Genomic DNA, 20,023 nt, shown 5'->3' on the forward strand with positions numbered 1-20,023 from the left:
CTTGACTTTTTATTAGAATTCCACCGAAAAGCCATAAAACCTGAAACATTTAATCAGTTTCTATTGCCACTAATGTTTATATATACATGCTATCTGCCACAGAAATAAGCTAAGCCAGTCTATTGGTGGTGTCTGAGCTCCACTCTGTGTTATTTGAAATATTGTGAGCCATTTTGTATCTAAGGAGGGATGTGTTGTCCTTGGAAGAGTCAGATGAGGTTTCCAATGGTGAGCTTGGGGATGAACGGCTTGCCATATGCGGAGTGGTTAGCATTCTGGGTGCGTACTCGACAGAGTTTAGAAGAATGTGGGGGATCTCAGTGAAACTTACAGAATGCCGTGAGGTCTTGATACAGTGGACACAGAGAAGATATTTCCAATAGCAGGAGAGGCTAGGGCCTGAAGTCACATCCTCAGAGTGAAGGGACAACCCTTTAGAACTGAGAAGAGAATGAATTTCTTCAGCCAGAGAGCAGTGAATCTGTGGAACTCTTCACCACAGAAGGCTGTAGAGGCCCAATCACTGAGTGTATTTCAGGCTAAGGCAGTTAGGTTCTTGATGAGTAAGGGGGAAGATAGAAGAATGGGATCAAGAAGCATATCAGCCACGATTGAATAGCAGTACAGAATTGATGGGCTGAATCGTCTAATTCTGCCCCTATATCTTATGGTCTTATGATCATTACCGCCTCCTCCCATCTTTTCCAAATAATCAACACTCTTGTGCAGTATAAATGTTGATTTTTTTCCTGGAGTTGATAATCATGTAAATTATATTCATCAGTCTACAACAAAAGGCTTTGGTAAAACATGTCTTTTTCTCAGCAGTACTCAGGTTTTGTACCAAAAGTTGAATATGGAAAGGTGTTAGTCCAGACATAATAGGAACTGCAGATGCTGGAGAATCCAAGATAACAAGGCCCGGAGCTGGATGAACACTGCAGGCCAAGCGGCATCTGAGGAGCAGGATGCTGTTTGGCCTGCTGTGCTCATCCAGCTCCACAAGGTGTTAATCCATCCTCCTTCCTCAATGAATATAAAAGACTGTCTGATGATATTTAAAGAAGAACAGGACCTTATCATTTGCTATCCCAACACGCGTTTAACCTTGAACCACCATTGTTCAGAATGTACCCGCAAATTATCTCATTGTCCTTCCAAGTTTTTGCATACAGTACAATAATTATTATCTTCTAAACAGAATACTTATCTGACTCTCAACTGTGTTGAAGCCTCAGGTTAGAAAAGGTACTATATAAATGCACCTCTTTTAATCAAATGTTTTTGCATGCCAGACTTTCAGAACAATATTTAATTACTAAGTGTGGGATCTCTGTGCCTTACGTTAGATTCTCAATATAATTCTTCAGGCTTAACACCACAATGTTACTGCCAGTGCTTATTCAGTCTCCTCTTTTAAGTTTAATGGATGTTTCTCCTTAGGTGCAAATTGCCACTCATTAACAGCTATCAATGCTTGGTACATAAAGTTGACATCTTGCAGTGAGACATCTGTGATTGGCAAAGCTAAAGTACGATGGATGCTGGAAATGTGAAGTTAAAAAAAAGACAAAGCAGAAATTGTAGGAAACTCTCAGCAGGCTAGGCAGTAGCTGTGAAGTAAGAGAAAAATTGAGTTATTTATTTTAGCACAATGATCTATCATTGGTGTTCTGCTGAAATGTCATTGACCTGAATTATAAACCCTGCCTTCATCACTCCAAAGCTCTCTTTCAATAACTGAGTGCCCGTTTCAGTTTTTATATCTGTGTTTGACATGTTGGCCATAACAGTAAGTCAGCAAGGTGAAATCAAAATGCATCAACATGAATGTACATTGAGGAGCAACAGACAACAGCAAATATTTTACAGCATAAAGACAGTCCGTTTGACCCATGTAGTATATGCGAGTATTTATGTTCCATGGAAAACGTTATCTTATTTAGTATTCTCCTCTCAGCGTATCATTCCTTTCCTGAAGTACGTTCTGTAGGGATACCATAAGAAGGGTTTTTAGAATTTTGGAAGCCACAGGAAAGAATTTCTAAATTCACTTGTGGGATGTGCATGCCACTGGCTGCCCAGCATTTATTGTCCGTCCTTAGTTGCACTTGAGAAGCTGAGATAACAAGGTGTAGAGCTGGATGAATGCAGCAGGCCAAGCAGCATCAAAGGAGCAGGAAGGCTGACGTTTTGGGCCTGGACCCTTCTTCAGAAAGAAGGACCAATTCTGAAGAAGAGACTAGGCCTAAAACGCCAGCCTTCCTGCTCCTCTGATGCTGTTTGGCCTGCTGCGTTCATCCAGCTCTACACCTTGTTGTCTCAGATTCTCCAGCATCTGTAGTTCCTACTACCTCAGCACTTGAGAAGCTACCTTCTTAAACCGCTGCAGTCCATGTGCTATGTATTGATCCATCACATCCTAATGTCAGGAATTCCAGGAATTTCTCCCAGTGACACTAAAAAAATGACGATATATTTCTAAGTCAGGAAGGCAAGTGGCTTGGAGGCGATTTGTAGGTGGTGCTGTTCCCATTCATATGCTGCCCTTGCCCTTCTAGAAATAAGTGGTCATGTGTTTAGGAGATGCTGCCTGAGCATTTTTGATTAATTCCTGCAGTGCATCTTGTAGATAGTACTCACTGTTGCTACTAAGCGTTGGTGGTGGAGGGAATGGATTCTTGGGGATGTGGTGTCAATCTAGCCGGCTGAGTGGTGTCAAGCTTTTTGAGTGTTGTTGGAGCTGCATCCATCCAGGCAAATGGGGAATATTCCATCACACTCCTAACTAGTACCTTGTAAATGGTGGGCAGGCTTTGGGAAGTCAAGAGGTGTGCTTACCCACTGTAGTATTCCAAGCCTCTTGCCTGATCTTGTCACCACTGTGTTTTTGACCCGAGTTCAGTTGATTTTCTGGCCAATGGTAACTCCCAGGAAGTGATTGTAGGGGATTTAGTTATGGTAATACCATTGAATGTCAGGAAGTCTCTTACTGGAGATGGTCATAGCCTGGTATCAGTGTGAATGTTACTTTCCACATGTCACCCCGGGCTTTGGTATTGTCCAGATCTTGAACAGGGACTGCTTCAATATCTGAGGAGTCACGAATGATGCTGAACTCTTCTCTGCATTCTTCGTAATAGAATTCAAAATGTTTAATTTTGTTAATTTACAAACAGGAACTCTTCTCCTACCATACTCCACTTCTTAATGACAGGAACATTGCAAGGAAAGAGTTTTATTTTGAAAACTACTAGGAGATAATAATATGGACATAGTGTTGCTCAAATAAAAATTAACACTTTAAGCACTCATTAGTATGATTGATTTCCTATTAAGTAATTTATCTCCGGAATGCAATATTGTAATTACACTTCTGCTACCCTGCTCTGATATTTCCATGTTTTTTACCGCTAATGTCAGCTTCTTGCTAATTTAGACACCTGTTGTATTAGTTACCCGGGTAATTTTGTTATATATTAAAGTTGACTCACCACTGAATTAAAAGCAAAATAATGCAGATGCTGGAAAAACTGAAATAAAAATGGTAAGTGCTGGGGAAGTTCAGCCAATCTGAGAAACGGAGATAACGTTTTATATCCGGTACATTCTGCAGGGACTATTTGCTCTGCAAAACTGTGGTGCATGCCTCCATCGCTTTGACACTTCCTTACTTCCCCACCCACCAGGGTGTAGCACTTGCCCTAATACATCCTCCCTGCTCACAGTCCATGGCCCCAAACACCTTCTAGGTGAAGCAGCAATTTTCTTATACTTCTTCAATCCAATCTATTGCATTCACTGCTCATAATGTGGTCTTTTCAAAACTGGTGAAACCAAAAGCAATCGGTGTGACTGTCTTATGGTCCACATCTGCAGTGACCACAGGAATAGACCCCACCGTCTTCAATTTTCTTGCCATTTCAATACACAATCTTGTTTTTATACCAATATTCCTGACCTAGGCCTGCTACAGTGCTCCAGTGAAACTCAACGCAAGCTGCAGGAATGGCATCTCATTTTCCTCTTTGGCAGATTACAGCCTTCTGGATTCAACAATGAGTCAATAACCTCTGACCATTAAAACTGTTCTCCAGTTTGACAACGTTCTCCCGCCATATTGCCTTATTGTCTTCATTTTCTCAGCAAAGGCATTACACATTTTCCACTGTTCCCATTTACCATCAACACCTCATTGGCATCTTGGAATTTCCTCCGCTCAACTGTATTATTCCCTTTGTCTTTTGAACTGGGTTCATTCACCATCTGTTTCACTCACTATTCGGCTTTTCTTCCTGCTTTGACAAAAACCATTACCTTAATTTATTTTGTTTTAACATGATTATTATTAAAGTCATAATAGACCCAAAACATTAACTCTGCTCTTCTCTTCACAGATGTCACCAGACTTGCTGAGTTTCTCCACTATTTTTTGTTTTTATTACAGATCTCCAGCATCCGTCATACTCTGTTTAAATTGTTGGATTCTTTTTTCTGCGAACTTCATTATAATCAATCAGTGACGGTCAAATAAAAGTATGCTTATATTCTTTAAAGGTCATTTAAATTCTACCAAGACAGTACTTTTTGCTTTTGGTAATAAAAACTACGGTTCATATCAAGATGATATGATTTAACCCAGTTATATAGGTCCTAATTTTAAAATGTCCAGCCAACTCTTTGGGAGTTTATCAGAAATTACAATTCACAATTAATATCTGTGCAATCAGAGGAATGCGCACCAACTTCATTTGTTATAAACCGCATATATTTAGCATGTTAACATCCAGCATTGTCTCAATTCATGCTGGTCTTTGCTCTGGATCATAAATATCTTTCTAACTCTTTTGGCAAGGTTTTCATATCATAGTTCTGATGCCACGGTATATTGTGGTGGAGCAGAAAACCCAGTTCCCAAGATCTGCCCCAGGGCAGTATGGGAAATCATCGATGGCCGTGAAGCATAGCCCTACCCAATTGAACAGGTCCCCACTCTGAACAACCCTGGAGTCAATAGAGGGTTTCTCTTGCTTTGCTTTTTTGTTGCATCATTAAAGGGTACCACTATCTCTCACATGCAAAAAAGACTAATCAGAATAATTAGTTTGACTAATTTATTATTGACAATAAAGTTTGCAATAACTGCCATCGTAGATTCAATAGACAATAGAAAATAGGTGCAGGAGTAGGCCATTTGACCCTTCGAGCCAGCACCACCATTCATTATGAACATGGCTGATCATCCACAATCAGTATCCTGTTCCTGCCTTATCCCCATAACCCTTGATTACACTATTTTTAAGAGGTCTATCTATCTCTTTCTTGAAACTATCCAGAGACTTGGCTTCCACTGCCTTCTGGGGCAGAGCATTCCATATATCCACCACTCTCTGGGTGAGGAAGTTTCTCCTCAACTCTGTTCTAAATGGCCTACCCCTTATTTTTAAACTGTGTCCTCTGGTTCTGGGCTCCCCCATCAACAGAAACATGCTTCCTGCCTCCACAGTGTCCAATCCTTGAATTATCTGAAACGTCTCAATCAGATCCTCTTTCGTCCTCCTAAACCCAAGTGTATACAAGCCCAGTCGCTCCAATCTTTCAACATATGATAGTCCCGCTATTCCGGGAATTGACCTCGTGAACCTACACTGCACTCCCTCAATAGCAAGAATGTGCTTCCTCAAATTGGGAGACCAAAACTGCACACAATACTCCAGGTGCGGTCTCACCAGGGCCCTGTACAGCTGCAGAAGGACCTCTTTGCTCCTATACTCAATTCCTCTTGTTATGAAGGCCAGCATGCCATTAGCTTTCTTCACTGCCTGCTGTACCTGCCTGCTTGCTTTCATTGACTGATGTCCAAGAACACCCAGATCTCATTGTACTTCTCCTTTGCTGAACTTGACTCCATTAAGATAGTAATCTGCCTTCCTGTTCTTGCCACCAAAGTGGATAACCACACATTTTTCCAAATTAAACTGTATCTGCCATGCATCCGTCCACTCACCTAGCCTGTCCAAGTCACCCTGTATTCTTATAACATCTTCCTCACATTTCACCCTGCCACCCAGCTTTGTGTCATCAGCAAATTTGCTAATATTACTTTTAATGCCTTCATCTATATCATTAATGTATATTGTAAATAGCCACGGTCCCAACACCGAACCTTGTGGTACCCCATTGGTCACTGCCTGCCATTCCGAAAGGGACCCGTTTATCTCTACTCTTTGCTTCCTGTCAGCCAGCCAATTTTCAATCCAAGCCAGTATTTTGCCCCCAAAACCATAATTTTACTCACCAATCTCCTATGTGGGACTTAATCAAAGGCTTTCTGAAAGTCCAGGTATACTACATCCACTGGCTCTCCCTTGCCCATCTTCATAGTTATATCCTCAAAAAATTCCAGAAGATTAGTCAAGCACGATTTCCCCTTCATAAATCCATGCTGACTCTGACCTATCCTGTTACTGCTATCCAAATGATTCATAATTTCATCTTTTATAATTGACTCCAGCATCTTTCCCACCGCTGATGCCAGGCTAACCGGTCTATAATTCCCTGTTTTCTCTCCCCCTCCTTTCTTGAAAAGTGGGACAACATTAGCCACCCTCCAATCTGCAGGAACTGATTCTGAATCTACAGGACATTGAAAAATTATTACCAATGTGTCCACGATTTCTAGAGTCACCTCCTTAAGTACTCTGGGATGCAGACCATCAGGTCCGGGGGACTTATCAGCCTTCAGACCTAACAATCTATCCAACACCATTTCCTGCTTAATATAAATTCCCTTCAGTTCATCCATTAACCCCTAGGTCCTTCACCCACTAGTTAATCTGGGAGATTGCTTGTCTCTTCCCAGTGAAGACAGATCCAAAGTACCTATTCAACTCATCTGCCATTTCTTTGTTCCCCATAATAAATTCATCCGTTTCTGTCTTCAAGGGCCCAGTTTTAGTCTTAACCATTTTTTTTTCTTTTCACATACCTAAAAAAGCTTTTATTATCCTCTTTTATATTTTTGGCTAGTGTGACTTTGTACCTCATTTTTTCTCCACCTATTGCCTTTTTAGTTATCCTCTGTTGCTCTTTAAAACTTTCCGCGTCCTCCGGCTTCCCGCTCACCTTTGCAATGTTATACTTCTTCTCTTTTATCTTTATACAGTCCTTAACTTCCCTCGTCAGCCACAGCCGCCCCTGCCTCCCCTTAGGATCTTTCTTCCTCTTTGGTATGAACTGATCCTGCACCTTTTGCATTATATCCAGAAATACCTGCCATTGTTGTTCCACTGCCATCCCTGATAGGGTATTGTACCACTGAACTTTGGTCAGCTCCTCCCTCATAGCTCCATAGTTCCCTTTATTCAACTGCAATACTGACACTTCCGATTCTCCCTTCTCCCTCTCCAATTGCAGATTAAAACTTATCATATTGTGGACACTACCTCCTAATGGCTCCTTTACTTCGAGGTCCCTGATCAAATCCGGTTTGTTGCACATTCTATTGGTTGGGGAAACTAAAACATGGAGGCACATTCTCTGGATCAGGATAATTTTAAGCGAGATGAAGAGAAGTTTCTTCACTCAAAAGATATACATCATTGGAATTCTCCATACTAGAGGGTCGTTGATGCTGCATTATCAGATTGGAAGACAGATTTTGCGTTGTTTAGGGAATCACAGTATATTGGGAGAAGGGCCGGTGGGAGGACAAGGTGGATTTGAAGCTCAAGCTCAACCATAATCTTATCGAATAGAGGAGAAGGTTCCATGGGTTGCATGATTTGTTCTTGTTTATACCTCCAGTACTTCTGAAATATCCAGAAGAACTGGAGTAAATAAATGACATTGATGCCCTTTCAATAACGGATCGAAGACTTTCCTATGGGAATACAAAGGTCTCCGGCCAGAATGTTATGGGATCAAGATGACATCAAAATTGTGTGGTGGACAGTGAAGAAGGTTATCTTAGAGTAAAACTGGACCTTGATTATTTGGGCCAATGGACTGAGAAGTGGGAGATGAATTAATGTGAGATTTTGCATTTTGGTATGGTATATTAGTGCGAGACTTCTACACTTAGTGGCCATATCCTGGGATATGTGGCCAAAATGAAGAGACCTTCGGGTGGAGGTTCATTGTTCCTTGAAGGTGGAATCACAGGTAGCTGTGGGAGTGAGGAAGGCATTCAGTACACTTGTCTTTCTTGGTCAGTACATTGTCTATAGGAGTTGGGATGTCTTATTACGGCTGTACAGAATATGGATTATGCTGCTTTGGCATTCAGTTCTGGTCCTCTGCGATAAGGAAGATGTTGTTGAGCTTGAAAGAGTACAAAAAAGATTTACAATGATGTTGCTAGGCTTGAAGGGTTTGAGCTATTGGGAGAGACTGAATAGGTTGGGGCTATATTCCCTGAAACTCCGGAGGCTGAACTGTGACCTAATAGCGGTTTACATAACCATGGGGGTGGGCATGGATAGGGTGAAGAGCCGAGGACTTTCACCCAGGGGAGGGAAGTCCAGAAATAGAGGGCATAGGTTGAAGGTGAGAGGAGCAAGAGTTCAAAGGGACTTCAGGGGCAACTTTTCACACAGAGGGTGGTGCGTGTTTGAAATGAGCCGCCAGAGGAAGTAGTGGAGCTGGATACAATTACAAAGTTTAAAATGCGTCTGAATGAGCACATGAATAGGAAGGTTTCAGAGGGATATGGGCCAAATGCTGGCAAAGGGCACTAGATTAATTTAGACTATCTGGTCAACATGAATGAGTTGGATGGAAGGGTCTATTTCTGTGCCTTACAACTTTGATTCTGATTCTAAGTCTTACCAAGGAAGTGCTGTATTGTTGGAGATATTGTCTTTGGATGGAATGATAATCTAGCACCCCACTTGCTCTTTGTCCTGGATGTGAAAGTTCACAGGGCACTACACAAAAAGGAGCAGGGTACTGTCCCTGATGACTTGGCCAGAATTTATCCCTTTTTAAAATAAAGTGTTTATCATTAAAATTTCAAAGATGAAACTAAGTATGACTAGGAACGGGGTTCTGAGATTTGAGGAGCATTGTTGGAGAATTTTAGTCTCAGGAAATGCCTTGAAGCTTATACACTTTATTAAAACTCCCCAAAATGTTCACACCCACCAATGCCAAAGCAGAAAGCCAATGCTTGTGCTTGGGTGGTTTAAGTTCTCTCTGAGATTTTATAATAAATATTATTGTCTGGATTTATATTCCCAATTCACACTGGGCCTATGGCCTTCGGAAATCCTCAACAGCTGTTGATATTTAGTTAAAAAATCAGTGTGGAGGAGATTTCTCCTGCTTAACTTAAAACTTGACAAATTGGACATTTCTCCCACCAGGGTGCCTAGATTAACAGGCCTTAAAAAGCATGAGAAAAGTCTGAATAAATCCAGCAATTATCCAGATTTGCATTTAGATGTGAATTATGCAAATTTAGTTGTGTTTAAAGGTTGCATGGATTTAAAACCAGGAGCCATTATAAAAGTATTTTTTTAGTTCAGCATTTGAAATGCTGTTTGAACAGATGCCAATTGCTATATTTGTCCATCCTGATCTCATATGTTTCCATGCTGCTCATTTCATATCTCAAAGGACTTGACAATCGACCGAATGATATTTAAAGACACTGTTGCTCAGCAGAAAATCCGACAATTAGTTCCTCATTGTAAACCCCAACAAGCAACAAACAAAATTAATCAGGTATTTGTTTTTGCTAAGTGATGTTGACTGAAGAAGCAATGTTGACCTTAAGATTTCCCTGCTTAGATCTCAAAAGCACCTCATACAAAACAATCGGCTACTCAAACAACCTATGCACTGGATTGACCTGTGGGATTGGACATTCAAGTCTATGAATTGGTCTTGAGTTCACAGAGACTTGACTCAGGGATAGGAGTCATTTAGAAGTCAATTAAGTACACCAGTCAACATGTAGAAAAGCTTCAAGTGTGCTCACAAACAGAAGCAATTTAACTGTAGACTTGCTTTAAGTAGGAATATTCTAGTCTAATCTTTTAGCAAGTTTGTTGCTTCCAATTATCTATTAGCCTGAGGTGCGAGGTCTGAGCTGTCTGGAGAAATACGCAGCAATGTAGAAAGAAGATCAATGACCTTCTCCATTCTGCCAGCATAAGTGCCATGATCTTCTCTTTGATACCTCACATTCACTCTATCTCTCCTACTGTGCCCATCTCCCAACAAGTCTCATGCTCTATCACTCTCATTACTGCCTGTGATGCCTTGTCTCACTCAGTCTCACTCGCCCCAGCTTGTGACAACACTAAGCCCTCGTGCCTTCTGCACTGCCTACTAACTTGCTCTTGATACTTCTTCACCTGTACCAAATGTAATAGCTGTGCCACCCATAGTTTTATCCCCTGTAACACCTGCATATCTCTCATTCAGGAGGAAAATAGCACACAGTAGATCAGACAGAAGGCATGATGAACTGCCCAATATTTGGCTCCTCACTTGTCTTTTTTTATTAATTTGTGGGTTATGGTTGTCACTGGCTGGGCAAGCATTTATTGTCCAACCCTTGTTGCCCTAGAGAAGGAGATGGTGAGCTGTTTTGCTGAACTGGTACATTCCACCGGCTGTGAGTTGACCATTAGGGGGCGAATTCCATGATTTAAGCCCAGCGACAGTGAAGGAATGGCAATGTATTTCCAAGTCAGCATGGTGAATGGCTTGGAGGACAACTTGAAGGTGGTAGTGTTCCCAGGTACGTCCTTTCCTTGTCCTTCTAGATGGAAGTGTTGTGGGTTTGGAAGGTTGATTGGGTCAATGTTAGGATCCCAGGACAGGTCAAACAGACACAAGGATGAGAATTTTTAGTTACCTGGTTCTCCACCAAGAAAACCAACAATAAACACATAGAATTAGACTCTGTATGCATTACACAGCAAAGAAGTACCGGAAATGAGGTCATCAACTCCAAGGGATTCCAGAGTTTAAATACCAGGCGGGAAAACACAACAGCACTTCATCAGAGCCTGCATTGATGATGTTACCCAGCAGGGTAATGAAACATCTGAGAACTAACGAACCAGCTTGGCGAGCTAATCAACCACAGCAACAATTCATACAGTACATATTCACACTGTACAGTAAGATGAGGTAGCTGAAAGCAATCAAAAGCCATAGCTTTCTCCATGCTATATTAGATCAATGGTCAAGTTTGCTGACTACTTCTTCAATCTCACTTGATGGATACAAATAATTGACTTTGTGCTTCAAAAAGTCTTCAGATTGGTGTGTTTCGAACAAACTGATACAAAACACTTTAAAATCAGTTCCTGTGACATATGAGCTAGAATGGACATGGGCTTAAAAGCAACAACGAGACAGTTATGGAACAAAGAGTCTTTCCAAAGACAGCTACTAGGTCAAGTATGTGCTCCAACACATAAGTGGAGCCATAGTCCACAATAAAGAAACCATGGGTACAGCGCAAGTCAAGAGATAGGCCAGCCAAGTGAAACAGTATGTCAGCACTATAATACATATCTGACATGGAAAATAAAAATGCCCCTTCAACTCTACAATGGTAGCATGGTTGGGTGAACATCCTTTCACCACAATTTTAAGGTCTTCCCACTCTACCTGTTGAACTTCATCATTGGGATAGATTCTGTTGAATAGTTGAGCTGTTCTCACTTAAATGTTCCAGATATTTTATTTAAAGTGAGATGTATTAATAACGGTGCAACTTGGTCCCCATTTACCAGCAACTGGCAATTGGATCATTGACCATTGTAAGTACTCAACTTGAAATAACTGAGTAGTAACCACTGCAGTGTTGAAGCTCTCAAATCTTTAGAGTTTTGTCATTAAATGTACATGGTTGATTGCTATTGCTGCATTGTTTCCTTCATCTTCTCAATCAATCACTTTGAGCGTCTTTGACCGGTGGTCAGGTGTAATATTGTGAAATAAATTGTGGTTTGATCTTTTTGACACCATTCACAGGAGGGAATATCAGAAAATAATTTTGATTGTGGACAGTATGGAATTTGGTGTGGAATCCTGATGTATTTTGTAAAACATCAAAAATCAATAAACCTGAGTTTTGTTTTATTCATTCACATGATGAGGGTGTCACTAGCTTGGCCAGAGGGTAGTTAACATTGCTGATAGAGTGGGTGTCACCAAAATGGAGCAGAGCAAAAACGTGCATGAAATATCAAGCTTTCCTTAGGATGATGAGTAGCTTTATTTAAAGACAACAAAATTTTGAGTTGTACACCTTTTCTTTTGAAAACCCACAGTTCTATTTGCAAATTGCCACAATATGGCAGACAGAGTAAATAAAGGTCACGCATTTTGTGCTAGCACACAAAGTCACAGCTTACCCTACTATTTTCTAACACTTTCCCCATAAACTAAGAGCTAGCACTAAATAGGTAGACAGTTCTGAACTTGTTTCACTTCTGTTTGTAATTTTTTTTCTCGACTGAAGTGACATTTACAACAGGACAAGGTAACTACAATGCACAGCTTTTGGCCAGGAGTACAGCTTTGATTGACATTCCACAGATGCTCATTGCAGCAGGGAGCAAGTCTGACAGACATGGATGGGATAATTTGCAAAATAATTGAAAAGTAAATCTTGCTGGGAATTTTTTTTCAGGTTGGTCAGGTTTCTGATAAGAACAGAAGACGAGCACCTTGCTGTGAAATCTCCAAATTCACATAGGTCGGATTTCTAGAAACAATCAGCAACTCTGTTACAACCTGTGGGAGTGAAATTGGGTGAACTCTTCAAATTAGTGTCTTGCAATGAGGACTGGAAGAAGCCACAGATATAATAAGTTTTATGCAAGTGTAAAGGGAAGGAAATGGGAGGGAAGAAACACAAAAAAGCAAGTTCTGTGATGGGCTAGATACTCAGAGATTAATTGTCAAGGTGAATGAAAACATAAAGCAAAGATGGTGATAATTGTTATCGTGATTCTAGCTAATTTTAATGCTGGACAAGTCATTTCATAAAATGAAACCTGGCTTTAACTATGTAAAACTGTTACTGAGTACTTTTGCAAGACTCTGCCATTTTACTTTTAACAAAAAGCGTAAATTGTTTTTTAATCATTTTAAGCCGCTCCAGGGCATCTCGGCAAGAGCTCCTCACGGTAGTGCCCGAGATTCAACCATTTTCTGCTGCTTATCAATTACCTTCCCTCTATCAGGAGATGACGATGATTACTGCACAATGTTCAGACACAGCCATTGACTCCTCAAATGCTGAAGCAATTAATATCAAAATGCAGCAAAATCTGGACAATATCCAGATTTGACTTGATAAGTGTCAAATAACATTCATACCTTGTAAGACAGTGACCGTCTCCAACAATTAATGACGGAATACTATTGATCAGAAACTGAATTTGATTACCCATATACAGTGGCTAGAAGAGGAGGTTAGAGGCTGGGAATTCTGCAGCAAGTGACTCATCTGCTAGCTTACAAAAACGTATCCATTATCACAAGGTGCAAGTAAAGAATCTGATGAAATACTCCCCATTTGCCTGGAATAATGCATCTCTAACAACACTCAAAAGCTTGGCATCATCCAGGGCAAAGCAGCCCACTTGCTAGGCACTACTACAACCTCAAACAACCACTCCCTTGATCACCAATTTTGAGTAGCAGCGGTGTGTAACATCCACAAGATGCTATGCAGAAATTCACAAAACTCATTAAGCCAGCTCCTTCAAAAGTTAGGTCTACCACCATCAAGAAGGACAAGAGCAGAAGGTACATGGGAACACCACCACCTACAAGTTCCCTTCCAAGCCACTCACCATCTTGGCTTGGGTATGTATTGCCGTTCCTTCACTGTCACTGGGAAAATCCTTGAGCTCCATCTCTAAATTGCGGTTTTACCTGCTCCAACTGTAACGGTTCAACAAGCAGCTGAACACCTCTTTCCCAGGGACAAGTACGAATGGATAAGATATTATGATCTGGGCAATGATACTTGGATGTCCACTGTGTGAAGGAAAATCCCATAACAAACAGGAGTTATACTAATAGTAGATCAACCGGTTGGTAAAATGTCATCACAAACACAGAATAGCATTCAAATTCACACTACTCACTTTATTCTAGCCACACCCTTACAAGCACCAAGCTTTCTCCGATGGTTTATCCCTGGGGTTTTTGCTGAAGCTGGCACAACCAATTCGGTTTGCTTTCAGTAAATTTCTGAACATTCACTTGATGCCGATTTCTTCAGCTGGTCACTCTCCCTGAGATGTTTAAAGCAAAGACCAAACTAATCTCACTGCAAATTTAACTTTGAAACAAATATGAGTTCCTTAAGCTCAGCTAGTGTGTACTTTCTCTCGGTGGCATACACACATTGACTGACTGTTTTAGATATTTCTGACTCTAGATATGTCTGAGAATCCCTGTCCCTTGAAGACAGCACAGCTTTTTCAATTTTGTTTGAATATGTGCACCCATTTTCTGACCACTTTATTGGAAGAATTGTAAAACCTTGTTAAAAATACAAATTCTCTCCAAAATTCCCAACACCAGGCCCTCAAATCAACTCAACAACATGAATCTAGGTCATGTGATACTGGGAACTGCAGATGCTGGAGAATCCAAGATAACAAAGTGTGGAGCTGGATGAACACAGCAGGCCCAGCAGCATCTCAGGAGCATAAAAGCTGACGTTTCGGGCCTAGACCCTTCATCAGAGAGGGGGATGGGGAGAGGGTTCTGGAATAAATAAGGAGAGAGGGGGAGGCGGACCGAAGATGGAGAGAGCTTCACACTTTGTTATCTTGGATTCTCCAGCATCTGCAGTTCCCATTATCACTGATACAATTTTAACCTCACTGCGAAGCCTCTTCCAGGGATGCCGAACCTGAAGAAGTTACCCTCCTCCCTCCGGACCAACCTCAGGGAATCTCTTTCCCACTGCAACTCTCTTGTAATCTCTTCAGCCTTGAAACTGCTCTCTCCATCTTCGGACCGCCTCCCTCTCTCTCCCTATTTATTCCAGAACCCTCTCCCCATCCCCCTCTCTGATGAAGGGTCTAGGCCCGAAACGTCAGCTTTTGTGCTCCTGAGATACTGCTTGGCCTGCTGTGTACATCCAGCTTCAAACTTTGTTATCTTGAATCTAGATCATGTCTTCCCCCTTCCAGTATACAAAAATAAAACAAAAAATAAATTAAAGTTATACATTATTCTTAAGAACATCAACAAATAAAAAGAAAAGCTTTAAATGGTTCAAGGAGATTAGAATCTTCATTAACAGCAGTACAAAAAGAGTGGATCAGTGGTCTTGCTCTGAAATGGTTAAGCACAGCGTTGAGCCCAGAAGGCTGTAAAATTACTAATTGAAAGATACTGTGGTGTTTTCACACGTACAGTGAATTTCACAGAAACTGTGTAGGAACCAAAGATAAAGGTGTCAGAACGAGAGTGGAGAAGAGGATTAAAGTGAGAGGCATCCGGATGTGTGGGTCACGTGTGCAGACCGCGTGGAGTTGTTCCATGAAGACGCCAATTCCAAAATCTTGCTCTGTCTGTCCAGTGTATAAGAGTCTGTAATTAAGCAACATTCTATAAGAATTATTCCTTTCAACACACCATAGCCCGAGCTTCAATGAAACTGCTTCGCTTCTATCTGCAACGTCTCATGTAAGAATAGCAGATGTAACACGTGCATATTTACCTCTTCACTGTCTAAGACTTCAGTAATTTCTTCCAAATAATTTATTTGTTTGTTTATCAATATCTTATAATATTCTACCTGTTCACAATGCAGTTTCCTCTAAGTCTGAGAGATCAAATGCGGATTTGCAATCTGGTGATTGCTTTGCTGAACAACGGCATTCAGTCAACAAATTGTGACCCTGAACATTCTCTGCAACATTGCACTCTGACCTCTCCCACATCGGTCTTGTAACTGCTCGAATGAAGCTCAACCTGAAGTTAAGACACAGCATCTCCTTTCAATTACCCTCAATATTTCCTCATGAGACAGTCTCACTATCCAGTTTGGTGACCCTCCGCTGCATTCCTTCTATAGAAGTTATATCCTTCATTAGGAAAGGGAATGAAACTGTGCAAATATTGCAGGGACAATTTCACCAAGATAAACATAACTGAAGCAAGGCATATTTACTGATTTCAGTCTTAAAATGGGAGTCCGGTTATTTTTAAACAATGCCCCAATGTTCTGGTCTCTTCAACAGGAGGAAGTATCTCTCTGCAAACTGCTTCCAACAAAATTCTATCTTTCTTTTTAAATGCAATCAAAATGGAGCACAGTACTCAGACATGGTATCACAGGGTCCTGTACAGCTCTAGTCCAACGTTATTATTTTTATGATTCATTTCCCAAGGAGTAAATGTCACCATTTAATTTGCCTTCTGAAATGCATATGAATTCTCAAGTAATGCTGACCTACTGTGTTAGGTATGATCTGTACTACCACACAAAAGTAACTCAGTCTTCTTTGTCAAATATGTTATCATGGATGAAATTAGTTCCAGACAGACCTCATGTATCTTCCCTCAGAAAGTAGTAATACACTTCCTGGAAGAAAAAGGTGAAAATTTTCTATATTATTCCAGGATAGCCTCTGGTTACTTAACCAAAGAGTCTTATTGGTAATGTTTTTCCTGGACTTGTAACAAAACACAGGAGCACGGATGTACATAGACAGGTGGAAATGAAATCTACCTTTTATAGTTATTTTCTAATATTGTGCCCTAATAAATCAACCTCATTTCAAAGTATATGAAATATATATTGGTGTTAGATGTTCATTTCCAGTTACAAGGTTAAAAATCTGATGCCACGGATTGTGCTCCCTTGATAGAAACTGCCTAATTTAGTTGTGCATTAATGTCAAACAAAGGTCATACAAATTCCATTAAGTACAAGCAATCCATTCCACTCGATTACTCTTCAAATGATTCAGATGATATTCTGGGAGATGGTGGCATGGTGGGAATGTTGTTAACTAGTGCACTAAAAAACATGAGTACTAAACCCCACACACGCAAGTTATGAAAGTTTTTTTTTCTCAAAGGCAACAAATTCTGGTTCTGGAAACCTGGTTTCAATGATGTCAAATTAAAAGCTATCATTTACTTGTGAACCATTTGGCATCTGCCATCTTTACCCAGCCTGTCTAGTGTATGACTCCAGATCCACAGAAATGTTATTGACACTTCACTACCCTCTCAAACAGTTCAGCAGGGCTGACATTTCAAGAGTAATTCGGAATGGGTGACAAATGCTAGCACTACTATTGTAAGCAAATGACAACTAGCTTACATCCTTCACAGTAAGCATTTTGTTTGAACATTTTCAAGTGATAACATTCTCTTCCTCAGTGTTTGATGATGTCTGTAGGCATCTGGTCCACTTCAGGACTTTTTTTCCTCAACGTTGCTGGATCATTTTCTTCAATTTATATGTAATTATTGTCACCATCAGGTAGGGTCAGATAAAGTCTGCTTTAGGACTCTGTCCCATTATTATCATTTAATCTAACTTTCAGGAGTTTTTCCAGTGTCTTTAAAAGAATGGTAATTTCAGGAAACCTGGTAGACATGGACAAGTTGGGACAAAGAGCCTGCTTCTGTGCTGAATGTCTCTATATCTCTATTTTTATTTCCCACTACAACCCTTCAATGTCCAATAATGCCCTGGAGAATTTTGCTTAGCAGTTTCTCTTTAAAGGTTTTGACAGTTACTTGTGTTTGACCCCAGAGCCTGATGTTGATTTCTTTGTGGTGATCATAATGAACACTTAAACCATCTTAATTCTTCCTGTTCCTGAAGAAACCTGTAGCAGTTTGAATCACTGTATCCAAACACAGTGGAGCAAGTTCAACACCTTCAACTTGTCTAGATTACCCTAAAAGTCTCTTTGCATATTCCTCACAACTCTCAATCCTTCTTAATTTCGTGTTTTCAGCAAATTTGGAAACGCAGCAAACTTTTTATTAACTAGCATCTTCTGGATCAGGAATGTGATAATTAATCTAATATTCTGGTCAATAAAGAGATCTACATAATCATATAAAAACACACACTAAGTAAGAGCAATGTAATGCACATTGTATACACATCACTGTTATACTTCATTTACAGCATAGATCATCTAAATAATAATGCAACTTTTCCTTAAATAAAACTTAACAGGGAGTCTTCTCACTTGCACCGTCAGCTAACTAAGGAGAGGCGGGAGAAGCTGAAGCTGTTTTCCCTGGAGCTTGAGAGGCGAGACGTAACTTTGTAGATGTTTGTCAAGTCATGAGGGGAATAGATAAGGTGAATAGCCAAGTTCCTTTCCCCAGTGTAAGGGAGCCCAAACGTCAAGGGCATAGGTTTAAGGTGAGAGGGGAAAGATTTAAAATGGACCAGAGTGGGCAACTTTTTCACACAGAGGGTGGTGCGTGTATGGAACGGGCTGCCAGAGGAAGTCATAAAGGCAAGTCCAATTACAACATTTAAAAGACACTAGGACAGATAGGAAACATTTTGAGAGATATGTGCCAAACACAGGCAAATGGGACTAGTTCAGTTTAGGAAACCTGGTCGACATAGAAGAGTTGGGCTGAAGGGTCTGTTATGACGCTATGACTACTCAGACATTGTGGAGATCATAAAATAGTAAACACGCGGTATTGAGGAATATAATTTTTGCCAGTTAATCAAGATGGCCAGTTATTAATATGCCAATTAAAACAAAGTTTGTTGCATTGCTTTTCGTTCCCTATCTATCGTTGAGAGACACTGAGGCTTAGTGGAAACCTCTCAAAGACAAGACTTGGTGATATGAGTCCTTGGGTAGCTTTCAAAGTTAATGCTAGGCAAACATGTTACTTTATCCATGAGTCCTATCCTCTATCAGTTGACTTGTGCTAGTACACGGCAGATCTCTCCATCCACTTTGCTTGCAAACGTTGTGCATGAGCATTTATGTAACGTTCCTAGTTTTGTACCTGAAGACTCAGTTGTTTCTACATTCATTCTGTGCCCAGGGATGCTCCTGGACTTTGATTTAATTAGGTTCTGGACGAGATGCTGAATTCTGAACAAATGCATAGAACTATTGGAGATGGTCACGATTTTCATAAAATTAACAAAAAAAGACCCTTTTCCATGCTTAAATGGCCTCAAATGTAATTGATCCTGACAGTTTCACTTTCTATTATTTCTGTGCTTTCAGCTGCTGCTATTTTGAAAATTGGACTGTTTTGTCCTTGAACAATGACAGAGAAAGTGATTGTCCTCGTGCCTGCCTATGAGCAGCTTATTCTTCAGAAAAATGAGGCTAATACATAAATTGGCTTTACAATGATGCATGAGCAAAAAAGGGACTAACAACATCAGACGTTTCCGCAGCAGGCACCTTTGTAACTAGGAACTGGGCAGAGGAGCTGAACATGGAGTGATGACCAGATGAACTGAAGGATGAAAAATACACTTTTCAAAAGACATTTTTCCTGTTAACGTCACTGCTTCCATACCACCTATTGTTTCTGAAAGGTTAAACGATTGACTGTGGCAGGTACATTGCAGTTGTCTTCCCCTCTGAAGTGTTAGCAATATATCTACTCTAGTGTCCTCGCCTTTGGTCAGATTGTTACTGGTTCAAGATATCACAACAGTGACAACACTTTAGAAGTAGTTTGTTAGTGACATTCAGACACCCAAAGGCCATGAAATGTGTATTATAAAAGTAAGTCCTTTTGTTTCTTTAATAGCTGAGGAGCCTTTGGACGAGGGAACAACAAAGATGATAAAGTAAATCAAGCCACAGATCAGCAGTCATTGCATTTCAAAAGTAATTCTTGATGTGAAGTGTGAATCTTTCCAGCACAATAAGACACTGTATCAAGTGTTATTACAGAGGAGTGTGTTTAAAAAGGGGGCGTGGGGCAGAGAGAAGAGACTGACAGCTAAGAATCCGCAGAATAATTGGATCAGTCAATCAGGTAGCAAAGAGTCATAAAT

The sequence above is a fragment of the Stegostoma tigrinum genome, chromosome 29 (assembly GCF_030684315.1).
Source record: "Stegostoma tigrinum isolate sSteTig4 chromosome 29, sSteTig4.hap1, whole genome shotgun sequence".
Lineage (NCBI taxonomy): Eukaryota > Metazoa > Chordata > Chondrichthyes > Orectolobiformes > Stegostomatidae > Stegostoma > Stegostoma tigrinum.